This window comes from Marmota monax, unplaced genomic scaffold (genome assembly GCF_021218885.2).
Source record: "Marmota monax isolate L192 unplaced genomic scaffold, Marmota_monax_Labrador192_F-V1.1 WCK01_AAM20220418_F8-fsc00352, whole genome shotgun sequence".
NCBI lineage: Eukaryota > Metazoa > Chordata > Mammalia > Rodentia > Sciuridae > Marmota > Marmota monax.
Window position 1 is genome coordinate 96844 of NW_026694831.1, and position 27530 is coordinate 124373.

The 27530-nt window shown below is 51.8% G+C and overlaps 1 long non-coding RNA gene across 1 annotated transcript; it reads right to left on the minus strand.

The window, feature by feature from the left end:
* Positions 1-6837: 6837 nt before the first annotated feature.
* LOC124080249 (uncharacterized) lies at positions 6838-26115 on the minus strand. The gene is made up of 4 exons (XR_006847646.2): positions 24491-26115; positions 11625-16084; positions 10402-10537; positions 6838-10272 (listed from the first exon to the last, which is right to left on the minus strand). It is a non-coding gene; the product is annotated as an uncharacterized LOC124080249 (long non-coding RNA).
* Between the last annotated feature and the right edge of the window lie 1415 nt (positions 26116-27530).

Genomic DNA, 27530 nt, shown 5'->3' on the forward strand with positions numbered 1-27530 from the left:
CCGGAGGGTTGGAGTCCTCAGAGTGGGGCAGATGGCGTGGAGGGAGCTTTGGAGGATTTGGAATGGAAGAGGGACTGACAATGAGAAGAACGTGAGTCGACCTCAAGTCTCTTGTGAGAAACTCAGACGTGTACCGCCAGGTTTGAACTGCAGAAATCCCTGTCCCGGAGCAAGGTTTATTTGGAAAAGATACAAAAAATTAAAAAAAAATGGAAAAAAGAAAAGAAATCGGATGTTTGTTCTGGAAGTTCACGAGCCAGAACAGTTGCAGCTGTGGGATTAAAACCAGCGCCGTGCTGAGCCGCGGCCGAGGCGAGCCTCCCCGTGCAGGCTGATGATGATTGTAATTTTCTTATTATAAAAATAAGACATATTTGGGCCAGCCGAAAATATGCTTTGTCACGACTCTGGATTCTGCTGTGTCTTCGGTTGTTGGTTTCTGTGTATTCTGGGAGTTTTCTGGGGAAGACAGACTCTAGATCACCATGAATATGAGGCTTTTATTGGCCAATGGCGTCCTTGGGCACGAGTGAGCTGTCCTTGGCTTTGAGGACACAGTCAAAGGTAATTTTCTGAGCAGGTCCATTGGGAAAAACAAGGGGTCCCATGGCCCTGCTGGAAGGTGGAGCCCCTTCGGAGCTGCCTTTCAGATGGAACCACGGGTCCTTTTTGGAGTTCCCTGGGGGAGAAGGGGTGCAGGGTTTTGTGGTGGAATCCACCCGTTCTGAGCTCTTTGAACTAAAGGAGGATGAAGACAGTTCCAGGGTGTTTGAACTAATTCCTTCTAGTCAATCATGTATCTTGAGTGAGTGATGGCAGGAGTTCATGGGGCTCCAGGAAGATTGTTGGTGAGGTGCGGGTGGCCAGCCAGGCACCCCTGTGCCTTGTTCTATGGTGTTCTGAGCCCTGGTGGTATCCGAAGGGGATGCATTTGCTTAAAGTACCTCACTGAACCCTCACAATGAGCCTCTCGAGTCGAGTACCATTGTTCTCATTTCACAGATGAATGAATAGACTTTGAGATGTGACAGGACACTCTCCACGTCTCTGAACAAGAGAGGACCAGATCCAGCCTCCAGGCCCAGGTAGACGCTGGCTCTTCACTGCATGGTTGGCACTCGCAGGCGCTCCTCCTGCACAGCGGCACACAGTGGGGACAGGCGCTGCCCACAGCACGACTGGGCTCTCGCTCCGTAGTATTTTCTTCTGGAAATAAAGTCACACTGCCCAGATCTCTGAATTGTGATAAATTCACATTTCTTAGTAAATGAGGTCTCCAAAGGGAAGGTCTCTCTTGCAAGGCTTGGTGTTGAGAACAGAACTGGGGGAGCTCCTTGTTCTAGGTCTCTAGGCAATTCTGACAAGTGACTGGGAGGAATCAGGACAGATGTGTCTGCTCAGCGCAACCCTGAAGGCTCGGTTCCCCACACAGGCTTGGGACGGGGGTGGTGTGGGGAAGTTTCCCATCCTCAGCCCTCTGCCCCCTGCAGGGTGTGAGGAGGGGCTGGTCGTGTTGGCAGAGGGGTTTGTGCATCCGTGGGCAGGTTGTGGGCGGGGCTGCGTGGATTTTTCTTGTAGGTCGGAGCATTTATGGGGAACAAAGTGTCAATGTAGAAAGATCTGGTTTTGGTGTCCCAGGTAAATGAGAAGTTGGCCCGTGAGTTGAGGGCCAGGTGAGGAGCACCAAAGGAGGGTACCTAGAGCTGGGTTCCACTGATGATCACGGCTACCTGCCCATCACCTCAGCCACCACCCTTAGCAGGACAGGCCAGCACTTGGGAGGAGGGTGGTCTCCCCCCGGGAGGTGGTTCCCTTATGCCTGTGCTCTGAGCAGGATTTGGTGCAGACTCAGGGACGGCCCACTCGATTTCCGGCTCTGTGTCTTTCCCTTCTTCTCTCCAGGATGCTTCCGTGCAAGTCCCAGCTTCCTGCCCTCCAGCCCTGGAATCCACACCATGTCCCCTCAATTCCATGTTTTGGTCCTGCGCCATCTTCTTACATGGGGACCTCGCCAGGGAGGTAGGTTGGGGAACTCCTCGGGCTCCCATCATCGCTTCCCTTCTTTGGGGATTACAGTCCTGCAGTACTTCTGGTCCCTGTATTTATCTGACTTTCTAGTCAATGAAGTCTGGGGTGGAGCTCTGATCCCATTATTTCTTTGGAGCTAGAAGTGAAAGGCTCCTTATCTTTAACACTTGATTCCAGAAAGATTTCCCAACTGTGCCAGTTTTCTTCTCTGACAGACGGGGTGATGGCCACTGGACCCTCACTCCTGAGCATGGGAGCCAATTAAAATAACTCTCACCAATGCTGTATGGAACAACTCGATTCAGATTTACAGCCAGCCCACAGGGCGATTGTCTTAGCTCCTTTCTAAAACACATATGCTGGGTAGTTTATAAAGAATGAAAAGTAGGTCACAGTTCTGGAGGACAGGACGTCCCAGGGTGTGGCCCTCATACCTGGTGAGAGCACTCTGCTTGTTTCATCCCAGGGTAGACTGAGCATGCGTGCCAGCTCAGGTCTCTCTTCCTGTCTTATAAAGCCACGAATCCCATCTTGGGGCCCACCCTCAAGACCTCATCTGGTCCCAATTACCTTCCGAAGGTGCTTCCTTCATACACAATAAGCATGCAGATGTAAGGATTGGGTTTGCATCCTGTGAGCTTAGGGGACACATTCCAACCACATCAGAAGTGTGGTCGATTTTATTCCCACGGACTGATTCATGAAGACCAAAATGGAACTTGGGCACATGTCCTCTGACTTGTGATATCACATACCAGGGTAACTTCCAAACACAGAGACGATCAGGTGGAAGAGCTGAGAGATCAAGACCTAAAGGAAATGCACAGCTGTCTACTTACACCTGTGTGTGAACGAAAGCTTCAGGTGACCGTGAAATGCTGCCACTGTGGGATCTCTGATGCCAAGCACACCCCCAAGTGAGCCCAGTAATGTGCTCCTCCTTCCACCCCACAAATATCTACACCCCGATGAGCACATTTTTGTATAAAGCCTTCCCTCCCTTTCCCATCTTTAATTATTGCTTTAAGATAGAGTTTTTAGAACCAGAAATCAGGGATGATATTTCTGTATATTATGAATATTCTTTAGAGATATTCCAGGAAACTTGGTTTCCACCAGAGGAATATGAGAATATCCATTCCATGATATATTTACTGTGATTCAGATCATTATTTTTGTAATTTCATAGGCAAAAAAAAAATGGGCTTCTACTTTACTGTATTTTACTGTATTTTTTCCTTACTTTTGGTGTGGTTGTACATTATTATCAAAATTTATTAGGAACTTCCTTGTATTTTTTTGTTTTAATGATTTTTCTTTGTCCTGTAGAAGATAATTAAATATTAAGAATATTCACCACATGCACGTATGTGTGTATATACATATGTACGCACATATACCCATTACACACACATATACACATAAACACATATGTGTATCTATTGCAGTGCTTGGGACAGAACCCAGGATCTCAGTGAGGCTCTACCACCTAATTACACTCCCAGTCTTTCCATAGCAATTTCAACTACATATTTTTGTGCAAAAACTGGAAGTTGCCTTAGAGAATCCCAGATATTTAAGTGAGCAGATTAAGGAGAAAAAACTGATCCTAAGCCTGCATGAAATAAACCTCTCTGTTGTCAGCCGAGTGTGTCCACCAAGTCCCCTGTCCTCCAGGTTGTACCCTGCAGGTAACTGGCCTCTCCTTGGCTCAATTACACCCTCCATTGCTGAGTAACTCCTGCCGTTTACTGGGGTTTGAAGCATAAACAAATGGTAACCGTCTCTGTCTCATTGTCATCTCTCTTCCCTCCCCAGCAGACTCCTTGCAGCATCAAGCACCACAGCACTCACAGGATGGGACTGCAAGCCATCTGCCACTGTGCGGAGAGCACCGTTGAGAAGAAATCATGTGTGGATTAAGGGCTGTCTCCTTCTGCCGCTTACACAAGCACATCCCAGATTCGGGCTGCAATGTAAATGAGGAGGTAAGCTAAATGCTGGGGCCGTTCGAGTTGCATGAAATTAGTACTGTGTGGTTGCCCAATTCCCCCGAAGGGACCAGAAGGAGCAGCTTTGCAATGGAGATCTCAGTGGAATTTTTAAAATATAGGATGGAGAGGAAGAGCAGGTGCTAGCAGTTAATCAAGGCAGAAAGCTAAACACAGAGAAATAAAAGATGTGTTCAAAATCTGTCTCACATGGCCATATCCTGCCACGTGAAAAAAACCATCCACCATCCATTAATCCATTTATTCATCCATCCATCCATCCATCCATTTATTTATTTGTCCATCCATCCATATATACATACATATATATCTTCATCTATACATCCATCTGTTTAATCCTCCATCAATTCATCCATTTCTTCATCCATCTATCCATCCATCCATTTATTTGCCCATCCATCCATCCATCCATCCATCCATCCATCCATCCATCCATCCATCTCTCCATCCATACATACATTAGTTTATTCATACATACATACATACATACATCCGTCCAACCACCCATTGGACACTCATGCGTGACATGCTCAGTGGGGAGTGGTGGCCCTGGGGGTGTAGGCACAATGCTGTGGATCTTTCTAGACGAGCAAACAAACCATGTGGCACCATGATGACAACACACGCCCGGCCTTTGCAGCTCACAGCTCAATTTGAATCCTAGACCAGGAAGGTCACAAACCATGTGACCTTGGGCTTTAACTTTTCAAGACTTATATCTAAAATAAGAATAAATCAATGCTCTCCAAGGAGCTCATGTGAGGATTCCGAACACAAGAGAGCGACCTCAGGGCCTGTATTCCATAGGTGTTGATGAAAACAAAGGCCTGCCCAAAGCACAGTGAAAATTCAGAAAAAGAAGCCATTTGCAAAAGGCCCTGTTTGGATTGGATTTTGAGGGAAATGTAGAAGCAGGAGCTATTAACATGTAGGCAGAGCTGTGAACGTGCACAAAGTCTAAGAGAATGAAAGAGCCAAATGTCTGGGTTGGTGGTTTAAAGAAAGCATTCATGGAAGGTGAAAGGTCACCAGAGAAGTCTGGTTGATGGGTGGTTGTTAAGGTCTGTAAACAAGTCAAGATGGCGCCTGGCATTTTGCCAGAGGGAGTGGTTTGTGAAGTAACGCCAGCGAGCCATTAAGTGTGGAGATTCCTTATTGGTTGACTGCTGTATCTAGTTTATGTTAATTAAGATAAGCTGTGTGGAATGTATATATACCGCTCCTGTCCTACAATAAACGGCTCCCACTCCTGCTGTATCAATGTACACAAGTTGCTCGTCACCCCTGGTTATTTTGCTGCAGCCGGACTGAGGCAGGCCGTCAAGATGGGTGGATGGAGTTAGGGTTCACAGAATTCCCCTCTAGGTGGAGCAAGCCTAGAGAGGCAGATGAGTTTGTCGGTGCACCACACAAGGATTGGACCTTTAGAAAGACTCATGGTTGACCCAGCTCTTGATAGACTAATGTATACCATTGACAAGCTTCTCTAGCTGCAGGGATGGGGTACTTACATCAGCATATCCGCACATTGTCCCACTCAGGTCCCCGGAAGATGGCTTCTTGAGGCACACTTACTCATAAGCGCTCTCTCTCCTGGACAGGGGGGTCGCCAGAGGCAAGGATGCCTCTCAGAATCTTCACCACACCATCCTATAACACTCTTGTAGTTGGAACTGTGATCATGCATCAGTTGATTGATATTTCCCTAAATGGTGATTAAGCTGGTCAGAAGCCCGTGGGACCCTGTGTGTCCTTGCTCTGAGCCTTAGCTCTGCGGCCCTTCCCGCATCCCCTCTTCCTAGGGCAGCGTCTATCTTTAGGGGACACAGGGCAAGCACTTCTTAAGGATTAACGTGCGAGTAGGCTCATGGTCGTCCTGTTTTACACCGAACCTTCCTGAAGGCTGCCTCCTGTCCAACTGGACCCTTTTCCTCAATGTACCTCCCACAACCTGGGGACCTAGAACTTAGAGACTGTGGGACCCTGGGGGGAGGCCTGGTGAGGGGAAGCTTGGAGCCTGAAATTCTTCTGTTTAAGCCAAGGAATAAACACCAGGGAACTAAACTGAGGGGGGTTCCCCTGCTGAAGTAGCCACAGGGGTGCCTCAGGGTACAGTGGTGCGACCTTCTGATAAACCCTTGCAAGCTGAACTCATGGAAAGCCGAAAATGCTTCCAACACACTGTGGCATTGGCCTGCAGCGGGGCCAGCATCCCACACGAAGCCCCTCTTACCCTCAAGGGCCAGATGCTTTATGCACTTGACCGATGCTGAGACTGGAAGGCGGAATGCTCCCCTCCTTGCCCCTGCACCACTGGACGGTCAAACAATTTAGTTACTTTGGGAACCACTTGTGCCTTCTTCTCCTCCCTGGTTGGGTGATCCCAGCTCCTCCTGTGCACCGCCCTGCCATCCTGGAGAACAGCAGTTCCTCTTGTGTGGTCCCCAGGCCAGCAGCCGCAGCCTCCCCTGGGAACTAACTCCTGGGCCTTGGAATGGGGAACCCTGGGGGCAGCAGCTATCAGTGTCCTAAGAAGCCCCGAAGGCCACTCAGATGAAGGAGTGATTTTGGTGGGATGGGCTGGAATTTGTCCCAAAGATCTGATGTTGTTCTGAGGTGCTAAATGCAGTGGCAAGGGTAACGGCACCATTACTAAACAGACACTTACTGGGGTCCCACCGTGAGCCAGTCCCGGAAGACCCCTGCCTGTCAAGTGGCTGATCTTTACAACGACTGTTTAGGTATTTGGGATTACACACCATTTATTGGTTGACCTTGGATAGACGGGTACACAGTAGGCAATTCACAGGTGTTTATTAACAAGAAAATGAGTGACGGCTGCATCTTTTCTTTTTCTCCCTGAGATTCAGATTTCAAACTGTGAGAAAGAAGGAACTGGACTTGAAAATTCATCCCCTGGGCCCCCTCTGGGTTATCCCAGCAAGCCGGCTCTGATATGAGAGAAAAACCCTGCAGGTGGGGTAGCCAAGAAGACACGCGCGTCTCCGTCTGCTGCCTGTGGTCACAAATATGCAGAGAATTCTGGGGCACAGCTCCATCCATGAAAAAAAAGGGGGGGTTCCCCTGATTGGTGTAGTGATGAGGTCACCAGGGACCATAACAGTCACAGTCACAGTGAGCACTGTGGGCAGGTGGAGCTGGGCACTCTACACAGGCTCTTGTGTAGGACCCTCCCGACCTTGGAGGGCGTCTCTGTGATTTCTCTACCAGGGCTGAAGGCACCAGGCCAGAGAGCCATCGAATCGGCTGAGTCCACACACGTGGTAAACAGGCAAACTGGGATTCACACGGGGGGTGACTCTAAGGCCACGTATGTTTTCACTTCAGCTTTAACTTGAAACCAATGTCAAGCAGATAAAAGCAGAAGGAAACTTATGCTCTGTAGTGACCAGAAGGGGAAGACAGCCCCCTGAGGCTTCTGTGGCTTATCGATAACAGATTGCAGGTGAGGGAGTGGCCTTTCAGGACAGATGCTCTACAGGGAGGGAGCGTCCTGAGCAGGTGGACTCCATGTGCCTTCATGTGTCGGGCCCTAGCAGACATCCCATGTACAGGCCAGAGGCCCTGGACAAGCCAATTAACCTTTATGAGCTTTAGGAACATTTGGCCCGTGAAATGAGGGTCATACCTTTAATGACCACCTTACATGGCCATCAGGAGGGTCCAGTGGAAACAGTCATAGCACAAGTAAAAACGGTACCTGCAGGAGCTGTTCCCAGGAAGTGGGCTGGTGCTGCCGGCCAGACAAGCCAGGAAGCTGGCCAGGGATGGACCCCAAGGAGACCCTCCAGCCAGACTGGGAAATCCCACCAGTTCTGCAGACAGGTGAGAGGGGATACCCCCTGCCGAGTGGGGGACCAGCCCGTGCAGGGCAGGAGGCCTGGAGTAGAGTGTCCCCAGCAGTGACTGGCTTGTCCACATGGAGGGTGAGATGTGGCCAGTGGATGAGAAACAGGTGCAGGGAAGAGAGGAGATCGAGGATGCTTCTGGTATTTTCCATGACAGTGACTCGAGTTGTCATACTTCTACTGAAGTGAAAACAGAAACATGGCCAAGGCAGAAATGGGGACATGTTTCTGTGGTCGCCCTGGGCCAGCTGCAGAGCACTGTCCAGACGTAACTCATGGCTGCGGCCACCGGCGCTGTCAAGTCTCGGCAATCCAGGGGCCGACCTTAAAGATGGCACGTGGTTTCCAACAGCTGTAGGAAATGCCTTAAAAAAATAAATAAAAAAGCTTATCCGCGGGAGGAGGGAGGCTGTCTCCATCCAAATGGAGGGTGATTTATTACCATGAGTAATCGATAGTCGTAGGTCCACATCAATTTTATATCTAATTTAAAATTTTGAGGTCTCAATGTGCTCATTAAAGAATATAATGGATTTACATATTTTAATTATGTTTTATGGATTGTGAACATAATGTAATTAAGAGACTTTTCAGGAGGCGTGATTAATGAACAGGGTGGCCGACATATGGTAGGAGGCACCACACCGAGTGGACTTGGGTGAGAGGAACCCGGCCCACAGCTGACAGCTCAGGCCAGAGCTTCAAGACACTGTTCACGGTGATCGGAGCCTAATGACACTGCATGGCAGGAGCCAGGGGACCCAGAGAGAGCAAGCCAGGCCAGCAAGAGGTGATCGCTGTATGGGCAGGCATGTGCGAGCCTGCGGGCGGCTGCAGGGCCTCCTTCTGTCCCTGCAGGCCTTTGTACATGACCCTCACCTTCTCATGGCTGCTGCCTTAGTTAGTAGCCCCACTGATTTTTTCATCTTATTTTTAATTGTGCTAAAAAACAACCCAACAGCATAAAATGTACCATCTCAACTATTTTTACTATGCACTCAGTGGTGTTAAGTAATTGCACAGGACTGGGCAGTGGGTCTTCCACTTGGCGTAATATCCTCCGGGTTCATCCCTCCTGTCGCAGGTGACGGCGTCCCCTTCCCTCAAAGGCTGACCAGTGTCCACGCACCAGTGTGCGCCTCCTTGTTCTTTTCCACTCATTCCCTGGGGACACTTGACAGCCCCTGGGCTCCTCCCACCTGCTCTCCCTGGCTGGGGCTCAGGACTCTAAGGCACCCCCAGACAGCCTGCAGGAGGAGGTCTTTCCACAATCATGTGACCCTTCCCTGTTTAAAATCTGTCCATCTTCAGCCTTTTGTCACTCTTTGGCTGATATCACTCTCAAGATCTGGTTCCTATGCCGGGCATTTCTGTCCTTCAGCCTGGGGGTCCATCTGCCCGCTGCTCAGACCCATCTACTTAGGGCTCAGCACTTCCAAAGTCACTTGCACCTTGGCACACCGGGCTTCTGGGCCTGAATTGTCTGAGTCCACTCTGTGAGAAGCCTTTCTGGATCCACCGTCCCCTAGGCCACCTCTTAACCAAGTAAAGGAGAGTCCAGCTCACTGGTTGGATAAATAAAGTTTTATTGGAACACGGCAACGCCTGTTCTGTATTCCTATATTGCCTGTGGCCGCTGTTGCATTACAGCTTAAAGCTCTTTAAAGAAAATGTGTACTGACCCCTGCTCTAGGCCATCTCTTGTGTTCAAGTTCAACTCTGCTACTCCCTAGTGGTGACCTTGGGTAGGGAACCCAGCATTCCTGGAAGTCACTCAACAGGGGGAGAATGGTAACAGCCCAACACAGGCTTGTGACAAAGAATGAGGTAAGATACCAGCAGTCCTTAGATGGCAGGAGGGTCACAAAGGCCACAAGAGTGTCCAGGTTGGATTGTCAAGCAGACCCAGTGCAATCCTATGGCTCCAACTTTTCCCGGTGTGGGATGTACAGTTCAAAATTTGGGGGGGGGGTCGTCAAATTCCAGATCACACCTATTTTTAACATGAAATTGGAACCTTGATTTTTCCATGAGCAGAATGAGGGAAATAATGGCCAACCTTGGGTTTATTGTGGGATTAAAAGCAGTGGACACTGTGGTATGATTTATGGGTTAAAGACATCCTGCCTGCCCCAGCAGAAAGTAGACCCTCCGCACAGGGCACTTCCTCTCTCCCTCCCCTGGGTGTGTCTGCTGAGGGTGAAAGGTCCTCCTGGGCCGAGGCTCTCAGGAGGGCACCTCTCCTTTCTCAGGGTCCTTGTACTTGCCTTTGACACTCTGGGCTGGGATGCAGGAGTCCTGTCTTCAGATTTCCTAGTGTCCTCTAGGGGGAGCTCAAGACCTCACCATCCTGCAGGCCTGGGCTTAAGGCAAAGAACCAAAACATGCTTAGCAAATATTTGTGTGAAGGGACAGATCCCTGGAGGGGTGGGTGTCAGGGGCAGGGGTACAGACTGGCTACTGTGGCCTTGAAGTCTATTAAAATTCCATACCTGTGGATTCTCTCTCCATTGCTTCCTGTTTGGTTCTGGGGACACAATGTCCCCTTGCATGGTTGGGGACAAATAGAGCCTGAGCTTCACCCTCGGTCCACACCTGGCGCAGTGTCCAGGCCACTTGCTCCAGGCCCTGCAGAGAGACATTGTTGCCTCAAAGTATTTTCCTTCGTTTGTCTTTACCTTGGCTTGAGCTCAGAGCGGGGAGGCCTTCAGAGGCACAATCAGAGTCCTTGGAAAGGGGCCAAGGACGCCACTGAACCTTGGTTCTTTGGGCAAAAACATCCTGGTGACATGTAAAATGTTTATCTGGTGATTATACAAATATTGAACAAAAGTTCCAAATCAGAATACAACCTTCCTTAGCCTAACCCTTCCCTTGGTCTCCTGAGCCTTCACCCTGTGCTATGTGATGGGTCAAGGAGGTTGGGAACGGGCTTCCAAGAGGGATGGTCTCATCGGCAGCAGGCACCAGGGCACCTCCTCCCAGCAGGAGAAGCCTCATTTGAGTTTTGAGCAGGAAGGCAGAGTATCATTTATGTGGACGGGACATAAATCCCACCCAGGGAAGGGCCTGTACCTAGGGAGAGGGTCACAACAAAGCCTAGGATCCAGAGCGCTGAGGTTAGAGATGGCTGAATCTTAGGATCTAAGGAGGAGAGTTGGAGGATAAGACCCAGAATCAGACAGGCTTCACCTGATGGTGAGTCTGGTCATCCCTCAGTGGACACTTTTTGAGCATCTCTTCTGCATACTGTGTCTAGGGCTACGCACCAGTGAACAGACAGACTCATGGCTCGGCTTTCAGGAGCGTGGCTTCAACTGCACAAAGTAGAAACGACTCCACCCACCCAAGGGTATTGGACAGTTATTAGAGGAAATGGCCAGGATCCTGATCAGAGTAGGGATCTAGAAACTAGGGTGCAGGACTAAGGCAGAGTGGGAGAGATGAGCCAGGGAACAGGTTCAGAAGGTGTCTCCGATTGCTATGGGTTGGGTCTGGAATGTTCTTCAAAACCTCATGTGTTGAAGGCACGGTCCCCGGTGCAGCCAGGTTCACAGGTGCCACTTTTAGCTAATGATTGGATCATGAAGGGTCTGACCTCATAGAGGATTAATCCACTTGGTGGATTAATTCATTCACAGCAGGATGGACTACTGAGAAGTGGGACCTAGTCAGGGGAAGTGGTTTGCTGTGGGCATGCCCTAGGAGGACTTACCTTCCCCATGCTCCTTGCCCTCTGCGTCCTGAGCAGCTGGCCTCTGCCATGGTGCTCGGCCTCACCTCAGGGCAATGGTGTTGGCTAACCAGAGACTGAGCCTCTGAAAACGGGAGACAAAATAAATGTATTCTGCTCTAAGTGGCTCTTGTCAGGTATTTTGGTCCCCGTGATGAGAAGCTGAGTAACACGCAGATGTAGATTTCAGAAGTATATCTGAAAGAGGTGGGTAATGTTTTGTAGCCAGTTGAATGCAGAGGTTAGGGATGAAGAACTGGTCAAAGAGACAAAGGGGTCGAGTTTTAAGAACTGGGCACATGGCAAGGTGCACCAAGACAGGCAACATAGAAAGTGGATTGGACTTTCAGTGGGAGGGAGGGGGAGGACTAGGCCACGTTGATCTGGCCATGCCGATGCACCTACAGAAATCTGTCTGCAAAACAGCTGGACGTTGTCTGAGGCCCAAGATGCTCACGTGCAGGGGTGAGAGATACACATTTGTAAGTCAGAGGGAATTTTCTCCAAGCAGGGTAAGGAAGAAGGGTTAGAAAAGGCAACAGGAAATGTCACTCAGAAAGGGAGGGGTGTGTCTGAGAGTGTGCAGTCAGGGGAAATGGAAGTAGAGAAACTTGAAGGAAGGAACATGCTGTGGTTTGGATCTGGAATGTTCCAAAGACCCATGTGTCAACAGCTTGGTCCCCAGCCCATGGTGCTGTTGGGAGGTGGTGGAAGGAAGGTAGGTCATTGGGTCTGTGCCCTTAAAGGGGACATTGGGACCCCAGCCCCTTCCTGTCTCTCTCTCTTTGTTTCCTGAATGCCACCAGGTGAGCAGCTTTGCCCCACCACATGCTCCCCACCAATACGTTCTGCCTCACCTCAGACCCAAAGCAATGGAGTCAACGGCCCCTGGAATGGAACTTCTAAGACTGTGAACCCAAACAAACCTTTCCTTCTTTAAGTTGATTGTCTCAGGCGTTTTGTCACAGTGAGGAAAAGCTGACTCACTCGGGGTGGTTGAAGGCATCAATTCCATGGAGAGATCTGATCCCCAACCAGAAAGGACATTGGTGGCTGAGGCAAGCTGCCATTGTCATTGATGAGGTGGATACCATATGGCCACCCATTGAGGGACAAAGAGGAAGGTGTGGAAAACAGGAACTTAGGAGAACCATATAAAAACGTTGATGGTGGGGAAGAGGTTTAGGCTGGTTTCTTGAAGGATCAGATGGTCATGAATAGGAAATGTGTGTTTTTAATGAAAAGTGAGTTGCTACTGTTAAAACATTTCCAGTACCTCTAAGTAGGAATTTGGACCAAAACAGTTGTTTTCTTGGGTACATCTGCTCAAATACTGGCAAGAAGTGGTGTAAGGTTCTCGATGGGCATCTCTCATCTGCTAACATGTAGGCCACACGAATATCTGCAGACGTGCAAATACTCAGAGTGTAGAGTGACCTTTGAAAGACTAATAAATTGTGCCCGGGGATGGCCTTTGTTCACTAATGGAGACCTGGGGCAGATGGAAACTCTGCTCCATGACTTTTGTGCCACTTACTGGTTGAGGGACAATGAGAGAGCTACTTACCCTGAGTCCCACTTAATTTATAAAACGGCAACAACAATCACATTATGAGGATGTATTTGGAGAATTCCATTCTGCGCTATTAATTTCCTCGGAGCCTGGCAGAGTTAGGCCCTCAATAAATGTGAGCCCTCTCTTCCCCCCCCCGCCCATCAGCATTTGATTACCCGCATTTGATTACTTTGGCCTGAGCCAACTCCCTCAACAAATGTTTCCACCTTAGATTAAAATTAATTCAAAGACAGGGACCGGCATCACATCCTGTAAGGGACTAAGAAAATGGCATTAATTTTGTAAATTAATAAATATGCAAATGGAAGCTTTGTACAGAATAGGCTACCTAAGCAGGAAGTCAATGGCACTGTAAATTATGCGTCACCATATGGAGCAGACACCCTTGACTTAGCATGCAAGACAGGAAGGCTGGCGCAGACCCTGCCCGAGTGGCTTCCTAGAGTGAGTGGCAACCCCTGGTGCTGAGTCACTGCTGATCCTGGAGAGGCAGCTGGAGCCCCGTGGTGAGCAGGCTGCTACCCAGCCACTGCTGAGAACAGAATGGGGAGGACCCCCGAGGCCACCAAGAGGAGGGCCCACCAGGGTCTCCCACCAGGCGGCCCCCTGTGCCCTAGGCACCCTGCTCAGGGAGGTCATGGAAAGGGAGGGTTCTCCCCTTCCTACAGCCTGAGCCCGTGTGGCTGCAGTTCCAGCTTCCAAGCAGGTGTGACTGGCCCGGGGAAATGTGCACAGCCGCTAGATTGAGTCATCAATCATTAAAGAACAAATAGTCTAAGAACGGTGCAGGTGTTCCAAGCTGTGCTAAATAGATGCTGGAGGGCAGCTGTTCCCTGTGATGACTGCTCAGGACCAGAATCTGGGGGAACTTTTAAAAAGTAGATTCCTACCCAGGTGCTGTAGTGCATCCTGGAATCCCAGTGACTCAGGAGGCTGAGACAGGAGGATTGCAGGTTGGAGGCCAGCCTCAGGGATTTAGCAAAGCTGAAAGGAACCTAGTGAGACTCTGTCTCGAAAAAAAAAGGGGGGGCTGGGGATGTGGCTGCATGGTTTAAGCACCCCTGGGTTCAATCCCGGGTACCAAAAAAGGAAAAAAAAAGCTTTGTCAAGCTGGGGCAATGAGCCTGGCCATGCCATGGCCCTCTTTAAAGGGCAGGGGACACTCATGATCCAATCATGCCCCACCTGTTCCTAGAATTGAGGTGACCCCCAGAATTGCATAATCAACTTCAAACAGGCTCTAGGCACAAAGTTGGGGTGCCCATCGATGCTCCTGGGGAGGTTGAGAGCGCTCACTGCCGGGCTCCTCTTAGGATCTTTCGCACCCTGCGCACAGCAGAGGCCTGGGGATCTGCATCCCAAGGCTCCCGCAGGAGGGTCTGGCTTGGCTTCCTGCTTCTGTGGTATGCCCCCAACGGAGGGGTCCTGTGCAGCGTTACACATGATGGGAAGTCACGAAACCTCATCAGAAATCAGTTCAACAGCTGTGGCTTGTGATAAAAGCGTGTTATAAACCCGTCAGACATTCTTGTAACAGCGCGGGCCTCGCCGTCACCATGATGTGCCAATAATTCCTGCCTGCTTCATGTTCAGGGCTGTACGACCTTGGACATGACCCCTCTAGCCTCAGTTTCTTTATCTCTAAAACGGGAATCATAAGGAAACTGACCTCGGGGCGGCTGTGAGGGGTAAAGGAGGAGGCGCATATTGAAGGCAGAAGGGGCTTCAGGCAGTAACTGGGGGAGGTGATTAAGAGTTGCCCCAGCCAACAACTCTGTGCCCACAGAAGGTCCGCTGAGTCCGGCTGCTGCGTCTGCCCTCAGAGTCCCCCTGTGCTCCATCTGGCAGATTCCCAGCCCTCTCCACAGCCCGCGATCCTTCCCCCACATCTCGTCTCAAGGATAAACATCCCCACGGGCCCCGGGAGCTGGCTGTGCCTGCTGTCCCCGGAGATAGCTCATTTTACAGCTGGGCAAACCCAGCATGCAAAGTTCACGTCCTTGTGAAGTCACACAGCTACAGAAATGTCTCGATGGCAGGTGGCAAAACGGCATTGTTATCACCGATAATCACTCCTCGCACTAATCAGGCTCCGTCTAGCTCAGGCGGTATCACACACAGGGGCTCCCACATCTGCTATCTCACACGGCCGGCCAGCATCCTCGCGTGGGGCCACATCACAGGGTGACCCGGAGGCCAGCTGCAGACAGCACACTGTGTGTCTCAGAGCCCTGCTATACTCGTCCTCTCCCGGGACTTTCTCACACGCTCAGGAGATGGAAAGGGCAGGGGCCAGAAGAAGAAACCAGAGACAGAGAGGGCAGGTGCTGGTGAAGATCCTGTAGTGCCAACCACACAGTGGAGGCGCCATCTCAGACCCAGTCCCCTCGGCACCAGGGTTCCTCCCTGGGTAGGAGATCCCACTCACTTCTTTTCTAAACAGATGGATTTTTTCTTCTTTTCCTTCTAGGAAAAGCTCTTATAGAACTGGCAAGTGGCAGCGTAAAACTAGCAAATACAGGAGCAACATATCCTCATCTATAAGAATTACACAGTGGCCAGGAGGACCGCTTGTGCCTGAGTGTGGTCACTGTGTCCTTTGGTCAAGGTCAAGGTACCTCAGAACACCTGTGTGCACCTGTTGACCAGCACAGAGTCCAGGAACATGCACGCAGGGATCAGGGCAGGCAGGATGGAGACCGCGGCTCAGGACAGCAGCCCAGGCTGCGCACTTTTTCCAAGCAGAAGTCAGGAGGCAGGGTCCCCTGCAGACTTGCTTCCTTTCCCTTCCAGTTGGAGTGGGTTGTCATCAACCTGTCAGCCTCTCTAGCAACCCCTGATGGGGCGTTGGCTGGCCTGAAATTACCTGAGAAAAAGAAGACACACTAAATCGACTCGGCCTCGTGTGCCTCTGGCACCAGAGAGGGACTGCTCAGGGCTGGGGAAGCGTTGGCCATGCTGGACGGGGTCGCTGCACGGGGGCTGGGATGGGGTGAGGCAAGGTGGTAGGTGGGACCACGGCATCGGGGTCCCTGGGTATGGCCTCTACACGTGGGGAGAGAGGGAGGCAGGAACTTGGGCAGCAGAGTCACAGGATGGGGGGACGGTGCAGGGAGGTCTGTGGCTGGTGGAGGCCAAATGCATCCATGGTCATTACTCCAGCGGCGGCCACCTGGGGGACGGAGCAGGGCCGCCTCCACCAGCGTCTGTCCTTTCTCTTTGTATGAAGTGCTGAGAATCGAACCCAATGCCTCACACAGGCTAGGCAAGCTCAAGGAAGGTACCGATAAGTCCTATAAACCCGAGTGGCCATTTCCTTATACATTTATTTATATATTTATACCAGGGATTGAACCCAGGGATGCTTAACTCCTGAGCCACATCCCCAGCCCTTTTTTCATTTTTAATTTAGAGATAGGATGTCACTAAGTTGCTGAGGCTGGCCTCCAACTTGCCATCCTCCCGCTTCAGCCTCCCAAGGCACTGGGAAGCCATTTTCTTTGGTTCTTAGAAGCTTTTTGTTTTTGTTGTTCTCGATCATCCCCTTACCTTATGCAGGGGCACACCATCGACAGGCGCATATACACAGACACATGACTGACACACAGACACACACACATACACACACACACACACACACCATGGTTCTCCCTCTTCCCCAAACACAGCTTGAGAACTTTGTTTTATTAAGTGTCACTTTTGATCTTGTTTTCTATTTACATGTTTGTTAAAGAGATCTTATTTCCCTCAGGGCACAGTCTTTGATGTGACCCCACCGCTGTAAGGTGGATATAATGAGGGTAGAAAAGAAAAACCCGAAGAAGAGTCTTATAGGCAGAGCTACTTGCCCCCCTACCCCACCCCGAGTTCAGACGTGGAGAGCTTTGCCCCTGATGGGATCCTGATTGGACACAGGCGGAGACAGGGGCTTCCAGAGGTCGTTGAGGTTCAGTGAAGTCCCGAGGGCTGTCGCGAGTCCAACACGGAGGATGCATTCACTAGAAGAGGAAGAGGCCCGAGGTGTGCGTGCCTGGAGGGAAGACTGAGGACCCAGCAGAGGGAGGCCACCTGCCGGACAGGGAGGGGCCCAGGAGAAACCAGCCGCACGGCATCCTGCCATTGGACGTCCAGCTTGTAAAACTGCGAGATGATGCTTAGGTCAGCTCCTGCCAGGCAGGGACATGCAGTGGGGCCCTAGCAGAGCACGGCAAAGAGCGTTTTAAGACTTTCATCACACTCTCTTGGTCACATGGGTTCAGTAGACATTTCCCTCTGTGAGCCTGAGCCGCCCAGGATTACTGAAGTGTTTGAAGAAAGAAAAAACAAAGGGACCCACCCCATTTAAAGGGACCCAGGAGGGACACCTTTCAGGAGTGGCCCAGCTGAGACCGTCCAGCGGAACAGATGGGAGGTGTGTCCCCCACTCCTGGTCTCGCAGAGCCTCCTGGAGGGTCCCAAGGTGCCTCTCCCCTGTGTCTGCCATGAGTGATAGGCCTCCTCCGTGCCCGCGGCTCCGCAGGGCTGTGTTCTGATCCCACAGAGAGATGGCAATGTTTTCCAGCTGTCTGTCTCCCCTGCGCCATTGACTTACTATTTGAAAGTTAAATCAGACACCTGGATGGTGGCCAGGTGTTGGGAGTTCGTCCCCTCTTCCAGCTCTCAGGGTATGTACCTGTTTATTTACTGATAAGTAGACCTGTTCCCCGCTGCACGTCACAAATAATCCGGCAAATCCTCGAGATTTATTGCAACGATTGATTAGAAAAGTCAATGTTGTACATGAAGGATTAAAAAAAAGAAATATTTGGAATCTACTTAAGTATCCGTTATCTCCGAGGCAGTCTTGACTCCCTTAAATCTGTTCTGCCAGAGACACAGCAGGGAGGAGAATTCCACCTTCCACGCTGTGTGGCCCAGATTGCCAAGAGAGCACCAGCCGGCGTCCAAACGACACTGATCCTAACCTGAGTTTACCCACTGATTGGTGGTGTGGCCTCAGTCAAGTTACTTAATGTTCCCCAGCCCCAGATTGCTCATTTTATATTGTGATAAAAACACATAATGTAAAATTCCTCCCCTGTATCAGCTGGGGTCTTCCAGAGCAACAGAGACAAATGTTCTTGTGCCTCTATCATCATGAAGGGGGATTTGTGGGATTGGCTAACACAGTCGGAGGCTGGGTCCCCACAGTGGCCATCTGCAGGATGGAGAGTTGGAGGAACCAGTAGGTGCTCAGTCCAAGATGCTGGAGCCTCAGAACGAGAGGGGTCCAGATGCCACCCCAGCCCCGGACCCAGGTCTGCAGGAAGCTCCCTGCAGAGTTGCTGGTCTGAGTCCACCTTGGAAACGCGGAGGAGCTGAGTTGGATGTCCTCCAGTGACCACGACAGGTGGTCTTGCCCACCATTCAGACATCATAAAAAGACCCACCATGACCTTGAGGAATTGGCCTTTTCTCTGGTGGGAGGGAGGGCAAATGAGCAGGTAGTGGCCGTCTGAGGGAGCTGGGCTAGGGGGAGAGAGAGGCGGGTCAACCCAGGGCAGGGGGCGCGGGACCCGGGGTGCAGCCCAGTCTTCCTGAGTGGCTCTGTCAGCACAGAGCCCTTGACGCTGTGCCATGCGGCCCACGCAGGGGTCTCCTGGACTCCCCCCACAGCTCCTAGCTGGGGTGAACCACGCCTGTCCACACACACACCAGCCCTTCTCTTTCCTCCAGATGGACCTGCCCACAGCACCTGCTGCACGTCGAGTGGTATTTTGAGTTTGTAAAAAAAAAAAAAAAATGTTCTAGTTGCATATTTAGTACTTGCAGCTGTCTCTTGTCACGCCCTTGATCAAGGGGCACAGTGATAATCCGACAGGCGTTACACTCATGAAACGCCAACTGTGTACGTTCAGCGAGGCTGAACACTGTGGAAGGCAGGGGAGAGTGAGCTGAGGTCAGCCACTTGCTCCCCGCAGCCTCCCTGCTCCATGTGGCTTCTGTCCCACAGAACCTCCTGGCTCCCCGTCCCTGTGGCCCTTCCCTGCACACCATACACTGCCTCCTTCCGTGGCACCATCACGGCTCTCCTCAGCGGCCCTGCTTCTCCCTGTGCATGACCACTTCCTGCCCCATCCAAGCTCTGGTCTTCTTGAAGGCAGGGGTGCTCCCTGGTTTGATTTTGGATGACATCTTTCACAGTCTAGCGACTCAACAAATGGTCTGAATTCATAAGAAATAGTTCTTGTTCCTTGCAGCTTGCGATCCTCTGCTGACTGCAGACCCAAGTCCGGGCTCTCCAGCGAAAACGGCAAAGGTTTAGCATCAGGCATCCCTCCCTCCGTCAGCTGGCCTGATTCCTTCACTACGTGTTAAATATTTCAGGCTCACTCATTTATCTGAAAAAATATTCATTGGCATTAATATTGAAAGCACATAGAGAACCCACTGCATGCCAGGCTCCGATGCTCAGGATAACAGATGAAAGGGTTAGCCTCGGTTCCTGCCCTGGGAGAATGTTCAGGACAGGGAGGGACCAACGCTGAGAACTTAACCCAGAAATGCAGACTCTGGAGAGGCTCCGAGAGAAGCCAACAGTGTGCTGTCAGCCTAACGGGGGTCTCCCAGTGTTTCCTCTTGCGGGGTGGTTCTTAGGGCCCCTCTGCCTTCACAAGTCCCATGTGGGCTATAACCCGAGACTGACTTCTGGGACCCTGTTCTGGGCTCCTGTGGGTCTGCCTGGTGCTGCAGAACCCTTCACCTGCATGGACTCCAGCCCGCAGGGCTGCTCCCGGCCTGCACACTGCTCCCCGGAACATGAGCCACAGACGGGACAGAGCTGTAGCCACCAGGCCCCCCGTCAGCAGCCTGCAGGCACAAAAACATGTCCTTCTGGTTGGGAGAAGAAGAAGAAGTCCTGCCCAGGACCCGAGCCAGGGCGGATGGCAGTGGGCTGGTGGCAGGGTGCCACAGCCATTTGGCACTCGCCCTGGCTGGGCTGACTTGGCTTGACCCACCCCCTCCCCTCTCCAAAATCCCCAACCATGGGGACAGGTTGGCGTTAGGTTGTGTTTAACGCACTTGTACCGATTCAGGCTTGTCTTGGTGGTGCTCAGAGTCGGGTCCCCGAGTTCCTCACAGTGCAGCAGGCTCCCTTCTCCTGAGACGACACCCCTCAGTGGGGTCTCAAGGTGGGCAAGTTTAGGTGGCAGCTGAGTTGCCATGCAGCCTGAATGGTCCTGAGGGGCTGGAGGGATCAGAAGGGATGGATGTTTGGGAGGCTATTTTTTACATATTAACTGGAATCCTGAGCAGTCCCGTCTGGTAATAAGGCGATTCCCATTTTCACATAAGGGCAATTGAGACACAGGAGAGAGAGGGAAGTTGGCCAGGAGCTGACTCTTGGAGGACATTTGTGTTTTGCTGAGTGATGTTGAAACAGAGTGCAGCCTGCCATAGAGAAGTGTGCCTAGAGCTACGGCTCTGTAACCAGAGCGGGCATCAGAATGACTTGGAAGGCTCATGTGAACAGGTTGCTGACCACCTTAGTGTTGGGCTCCCTGGGTCTGGGGTGGGGCCTGAAAAATGTCCATTTCTACCAAGTTCCAGAGGCGGGCGGCTGGCCAGGGACCACTCTCCATACAGCAGGGATTGGCCAGAGGAGAAGGGATTCCCAGTGCTTCAGAGGCAGGTGAGCCATGGCTTCCTGGGGAAGGGGGCATCTGGGTTGGGCATGGAAGCCAGTGTAGGAGTCCCCTCCATCACTCTGGGTTACGGAAGGCAAGACCAAGTAGGCACTGTGTTCAGACTTACGGGTACCAGACAGGTTCAGGTGGGGTGGTCAGTGAGCTTGTGTGTTGGGGGTGGCTGGGCAGAGCCCACACAGGCTGGGGACTGACTGGTGACTCGGGGGCCAGGTGGAAAGCCACTCTAAAGAGTCCAGACCTCATCCTCTGGGTACCAGGCTTTGAATCAGGAGTAATATAGTCCCCTTTGCCTAATTGTGCACTAGTAGTTCATTCATTAGAGCTAAAAAGGTATTAATCACAAACTGCAGGGAGGAATGTCGGGGTACAGAAAGCTCACTGTACAAATAATAATGATGAGTGGAATTGGGGGGCACACACTTCGGCCAGAGTTGTGGGATTTACCTGCATTTGCTTCCCAATACATTTTTCCACGGACACGGCTCTCATCCCATTTTAGAGATGAAGAAACAGAGGTTCAGGAAGGCAAAGACATACTGCTTGATAGTATCCGAGCAGGTTCCAAGTGTAAAAGCTCCTTCTTGTGGCTCTACCCTTGCTGTCCATCATCTCTGAGTTCAGGAACTGAATCTCTACCTTCCCTTCACCCCATACGTGTTGCTGCCCTAGGGACCTGTGCCAGTTGCACCTGGCCGAGGCAGCCCAGGCCCTCCCCACGATCCCCTTTCCCTGGCTGGTGCCCTCCCCACAAAGGCACGGGGCCAGCCGGGGCTGCGGCTTGTCCTCAGAGGCTCTGTGGTCTGCATAGTGCAGGAATGCCATCCCGAGGTCCCCGTGGGACCCGTCGCTGTCAAACCAGAAGCCTTTTTTTATTCTTGCCAACTCAGGGCTTTTCAGATCTTTAAGGCTGATCAGAGATAGAGCTCGACAATAGCCGGCTTCAATCTCAGCACGCGGGGAGGCCAGGCGCGGCGAGGCAGCACGCGTCAAATAGAGTACACGGTCTCTTTTTGGGAAGATAAAACATAACTCTTGGTCGGCGCCGCACAATGAAAGCCCTTGGAGAGCCGAGGAGATCTTTGTCGGGGATTGTAACTCATTTAGCTCCATTGTCTCACCGAGCTCGCGCAGAATGAAAGCGATTCATCTTGCTTTTGTTTCCGGGTGCCTTTTATTTCCCGTCTCAGATATTTCTCTTCCATTAGCAGAAGCAGTGCTTCCTCTCCCGTCTCTTCTCCAACGCGACTTTCATCCTCAACGTGTTTATGCTCGGCTCTCGCCGCCCGATTCAGTGATTTTTCTTTTTCTTTCTTTTTATTTTTTTTTTTCATTTTGCTAAGTGGTGATTTAGATGATACAGGCGACACTGCTGAGAAGTGCATTTTTCAAAAATGTTTTAATGATCCCGTTCCTCGGATGTGTGTGTGTGTGTGTGTGAGTGTGCAGATGTGTGACTCTGGTGTGTGTATGTGTGTGTGTGTGTGTGTGTGTGTGTGTGGTGCATATCAGTCCACAGAGAGCACCATCATTTATTCACTCAGGAAATAACACTTTGAGCCTCTGCCAATGGCATCGCCCTGCCGAGGACATAGCAGTTGCTAAGGGTCTGCTGCTGCCCTGAGCATGCTCACGCACACACAGACGCACACACAGACACCACACGCACCTTGATTAATTACGGCGCAGGAGTTAAGGAGCAAAACTGCAAGATAAGAGATGCCCAGGGACAAATTTGGAGGCGCTGTTCCCTGCCTTTGGAGAAGGAAGAAGATTTGTAATGAACATTCATAATTCATTAGGAATTTGATCGGAGGCTGCCTGGAGACACAGGGCTGACGTGCACCTCCTCGGTGGCCCTGCATCTGCCAGGTACCGGTAGCTCTAGGACAGGAGCCTTTGACTTCAACAGGGTGAGAGGAGCCCAGGTCACAGCAGCTGAGTCACTTTCAAAAAGCTGGGCCACCCGTGTGTGCCAGAGCAGGCTTCGATCCTGGTTCTCTTGACAGTGGAGAATTGCTGGGATTTGGAAGGTGTCCAGGGCTGGGAGGCCAGACCAGATTGGTCACAAGTAACTGACCAGTGCTTCTTGTGTTAATCTTCTGGAAGTTTCTCCCCGATCCTTGCCCCTTCTGGGACATCTCAGTCCGAGTCCAGCTGTGTGACCTGGATGTTGCACAACCAGCTGGACAAGCTCTTGTGATCCCACCTCCGTGTGAGTGGCATTGGGAAGGGACTATTGGCTATTTTATTCTAAAGGATGACTAGGTTAGCTTTGTGACACTGTGACTAAAATACTCTCTAAGGACAATTGCGGGAGGAAAATTCCTTTGGGCTCATGGTTTCGAAGGTTCAGTCCACGACCAGCTGATTCCATTGCTCTGGGCCCAAGGGGAGGCAGAACACCATGGTGGAGGGCATGGCAAAGGGGAGGTCACCAGCTCATGGTGGCCAGTGAGCAGGGAGGAGCCAGGGACAAGACACAGTCCCAGGACAGGCCTCCAGTGAACTACTCCCTCCAGCCATGCCCCACCTGACGACAGTTACCAGCCAGTATCTCCTTTCAAATTCTCAATCCAGTCAATGGATTAACCTACTGATGTATTGATCCCATCTACATGAGCTATAGGGGACATTCCAAATCCAACCATGACCATGATGCACTGGGAATGCGCCCATCTGTGTGGATTGCGATGAGGCTGTGGCCTTCCTCATCTGCTACCCCTGCAGAGAGAGGTGGCCAGCAAGCTCCTCTGGCTCTCTCTGCCCAGGTCTCTCGGGCTTTCCACTCCCTGGGCCTCAGGCAGAGAGGTGAGATGAGCCAGGCAGTGCTACCAGGGCCATCGTAGCATGGCCTTCCTCCTCCCAACTCCTGTACTCACTGCCTCCTTGCTGGCTCTCCTCCTCCAGGGTAAAGGCAGATGCCCCCAGGCCAGGCTCCGATTCTGAGGACTCCCCTCCCCTCCAGGGCTCTGAATGATCAATGCACATTCAACACACCTACACTCTTAAAAATCAGTCATGCGCAGAGGGACACACACCCAGACACACACACAGTACTCAAAGTCACATGTCCACACATGCATTTATCATTCAAGGTCACGCACGTGTACACATATTGTTCATATGTGCACATACAACATTCATGTGCAGTGCAGCACACACATACACAGTTTTCGGAATCACGTGTACACACGCACACATACACATGCAGAGACCATTTGGAGTCATTTATGGACGTATCTCCACGCCTACCACCAGGACATACATTTTGCATTTTTATTTTTACCCTAGATCTCCTCCTCGAGCTCACAAATCCAGCTGCCTAGGCAAATCCACCACAGGGTGCTGAAGAAACACCAGACTCCCAGGACCCACGCAGAACTACTGTGTTTCCCCTCAAAAATATCAGTCTCCCAGAATTTCCGGTTTCCTCCAGATCCCTCCAGTGTCTGTGTGGTTGCTCGGCACTCACCCTTCAGTGTCTCCCCTGCCTTGATCCAGCCCTCAGTAACCCCATCGGCTCCAGTTCCTCCCAGACACATCCGGACCCAGACACTTGTCCCTGTAACCTGCTTAACCCTTACCTGGGCCATCTGTGACAGGCTGGAGGCTGCCTCGTTCTCTTCTGGTCCACACTCCCTGTGCAGGAGAATGGTCAGGCCCTCCCGTGGGCTTCCACTGAGAGCACAAGGCAAACGCCACCACGGCCTCCTGTCATCTGGTCCTTCTCTGTCCCCCAGCTGGCCTCCCTCATCACCCACAGCTGGGCACACATCTGCTCCTCCCAATGCCCGGCCCTTGCCTTTCCTAGAGCCTTGGCAGTCAGTCCGTCCCTGGCCTGGAGCACTGTGCAGCTGGCTCACGTCCAGGGCTGGCTCGTGTCCATCTTTCAGACTTCCTCTGAGACACCCTCCTGACTCCAGCGCTGAGCAGCCCCTCCGGCTCTGCGCAGGTCTCTAATTGATCTTGGTCACTCTTGGGGACCTGAAATGACCTTTTCCACTCATCTCTGTGACCGTCGATTCTTTGTCCGTGTTTTCTCCTGAAGCTTTTAGAGTTTGCCCTCCCATGTTTTAGTCTTTCTTCCAGCTTGAATTCACTTTCATGCATGGTGTGAGGTAAGGGCCATCACCAGCCGTCTGCTGGACATCAGATCTCCCCACAGCTCCCGTTAGAAGGAATCACACTGGATGTTGTACTTGATTGTTCTCCACTGTTCTAACAAGGTACCTCCGTCTGGACACTTTACCAAGGACAAAGGTTTATTTTGTCACAGTTTTAGGGACTGAAAGTCTAGATGGTATGGTGTCAGCTATGACAAGGGACCCCAGCTGCTTCACGTCATGATAAATGCTACCCTAACAGGAGCACATGGGAAAGGCAGAGGTCACCTGGTAAGACAGGAAGGAAGAGGGATCAAGAGGGGGGCAGTACTGCTCTTTTGATGATCATAAAAGGGGGACTTATTAGGTTGGCTCACAAGACCGGAAGCTGGACAGTCCCCATGGCCGTCTGCAGGCCGGAGAGCTGGGAGAGCCAGTAGCTGCACCGTCCAAGCAACTGGAGCCTCAGGATGGGAAGAAGCCATGCTGCAGGCCCAATCCAGGACTGGGGGCTGCGAACTGCCTGGAGACCACCAGGCAGAGCCCCCTTTGGAAGAGAAAGGAGCTGTGGTCTGACGTCCTCAGGCCATGGCAGCAGCCACCAAGAACCCACTCGGGGAGAAGGAGCCGGCATTGGCCGCTCTTCCTTGTTCTTCCAACTCTTTGTTCCTGTCCAGGCCTCCGACCTATGGGACTGTGTGCCCCACTCAGGGTGGGTCTCTGCTTCCCTTCGCTGTCCACATGCCAATCATTCCCAGAAAGCCGCTCACTGAGTGTTAGGGTCTGTAAACAAGTCAGGATGGCGCCTGGCATTTTGCAGAGGGAGTGGTTTGGGAAGTAATGCCAGCGAGCCATTAAGTGTGGAGATTCCTTATTGGTTGACTGCTGTATCTAGTTTATGTTAATTAAGATAAGCTGTGTGGAATATATATATACCCCTCCTGTCCTACAATAAACCGCTCCCACTCCTGCTGTATCAATGTACACAAGTTGCTCGTCACCCCCCGGTTATTTTGCCCAGCCAGCTGGGCTGCAGCAACTAAGACCCTTAGAATCCTCCGAATTGAATCTCATCACTGAGACCCTCAGAGGCCTCCGAATCTTAAGCGTCTCCTAACCCCATCAAGCTGGGCATTCAGATCAACCCCCACAGCCCACCCCTTGACCACCTGATACCTAAACATCCCTCTTTACATCTGCCTTAATCTCCAAGTGAACACAGCCACGGGGTCCTCAGGCCACCTGACATGAAGTAACTATTCTTTGGACAAGAAAAAATGCCCCAGTTCCTTCCCTAGAAGAAGAGGAAAAAGTTAAGTTTTTGAGTGGTGCTCACTCCTCTGACATCCCAACTCAAATGCTCTGATGCAGAGTTAGTGTCATGTTAAGTACTGATGTCGTCAATCAACGTTGCATCACAGGATGAGTGAAGAACAGGAGAGTGACAAAGTGTCTCCTAATGCCGGTGTGAACACGCACAGCGCGTCCCTAACAAGATGGACCGCCTCGCTCTTTTATGGCCCCTTCCTCCAAAACTAATCAGGGTCTGATGAGAACTAGTGTGGTCTCTCCGGAAGCAGCACCCAGAGAACCACGGAGGAGGCTCCACCTGCTAGAGTCACCTGCCACCTCCCAACATGGCCACGCAGGGAACCAAGTGTCATGTGGTGAACTTTTGGGGTGAACCATGTCCAAACCTAGGGACAGCCTTGGCTCCGCAGCCAACATCAATGAACTGCGCATGAGGCTCACTCCTGGGTTCTCTGTTCCATCGTCTCCAGGCCCTCAGGTTCCCCAGAGCTGGAAGGTAACTTCCTGCGGCAGGAGCTCCTCCTGGCTTCCTGTGGCCCAGCCCCTGGCACAGGGTGGCTCAGTGCCCTTCCAGCAGTGGCCTGGCCCGGCTGGTTCCTAGTTCTCAGATCCCCTGCATGTCCCCACACAGCCCATGATGGGCACGCTGCCTCCCCGGGGGCTGCTTCCTGGGTCCTGCTGTCCTCCTCCAAGCTCACCTCCATGCCAGCTGCTCCAGCTGACCTTGACTGACCTCTGTTGGCTCTGCCTGGATCTGGGGCTCGGGCGCCCAGCACTTTCTGTCTGCCGTTCCCTTCTTCCAGGTGTCGACTCAGCGGGTCCTTCGATACCGCTGCCTGCCTGTTCCTGTCCTGCTCAGAGCTGCCTGGCAGATCCCCAAAGACTCCTGCCTGCCTCTGGGATTCCCTTGCTTGACTGGAACCCGGGCCTGTCTAGAGCACAGGAGGACAAAGAAGAGGCCAGCGGGCTCTGTTCCAGCCTCGCCCCACGTCGGAGGCCCTCCTGTTCTTCTTCCAGTCTCATAAACAAGGCCTCAGTCAGGGCAGGAATCAGGGCAGGAGTGTGGCATTACGACATCACGTTCCCACCCCAAGCTCAAGGCCGGCCAACTCGGTTAGCTGGCTGGTAATAGCGGTTCCCGCTGTAGAATGCTGGCCGCAGAGATTTCACTCTGAGGAAGGTCACAGAAAGTGAACGGCAGTGTCACGCA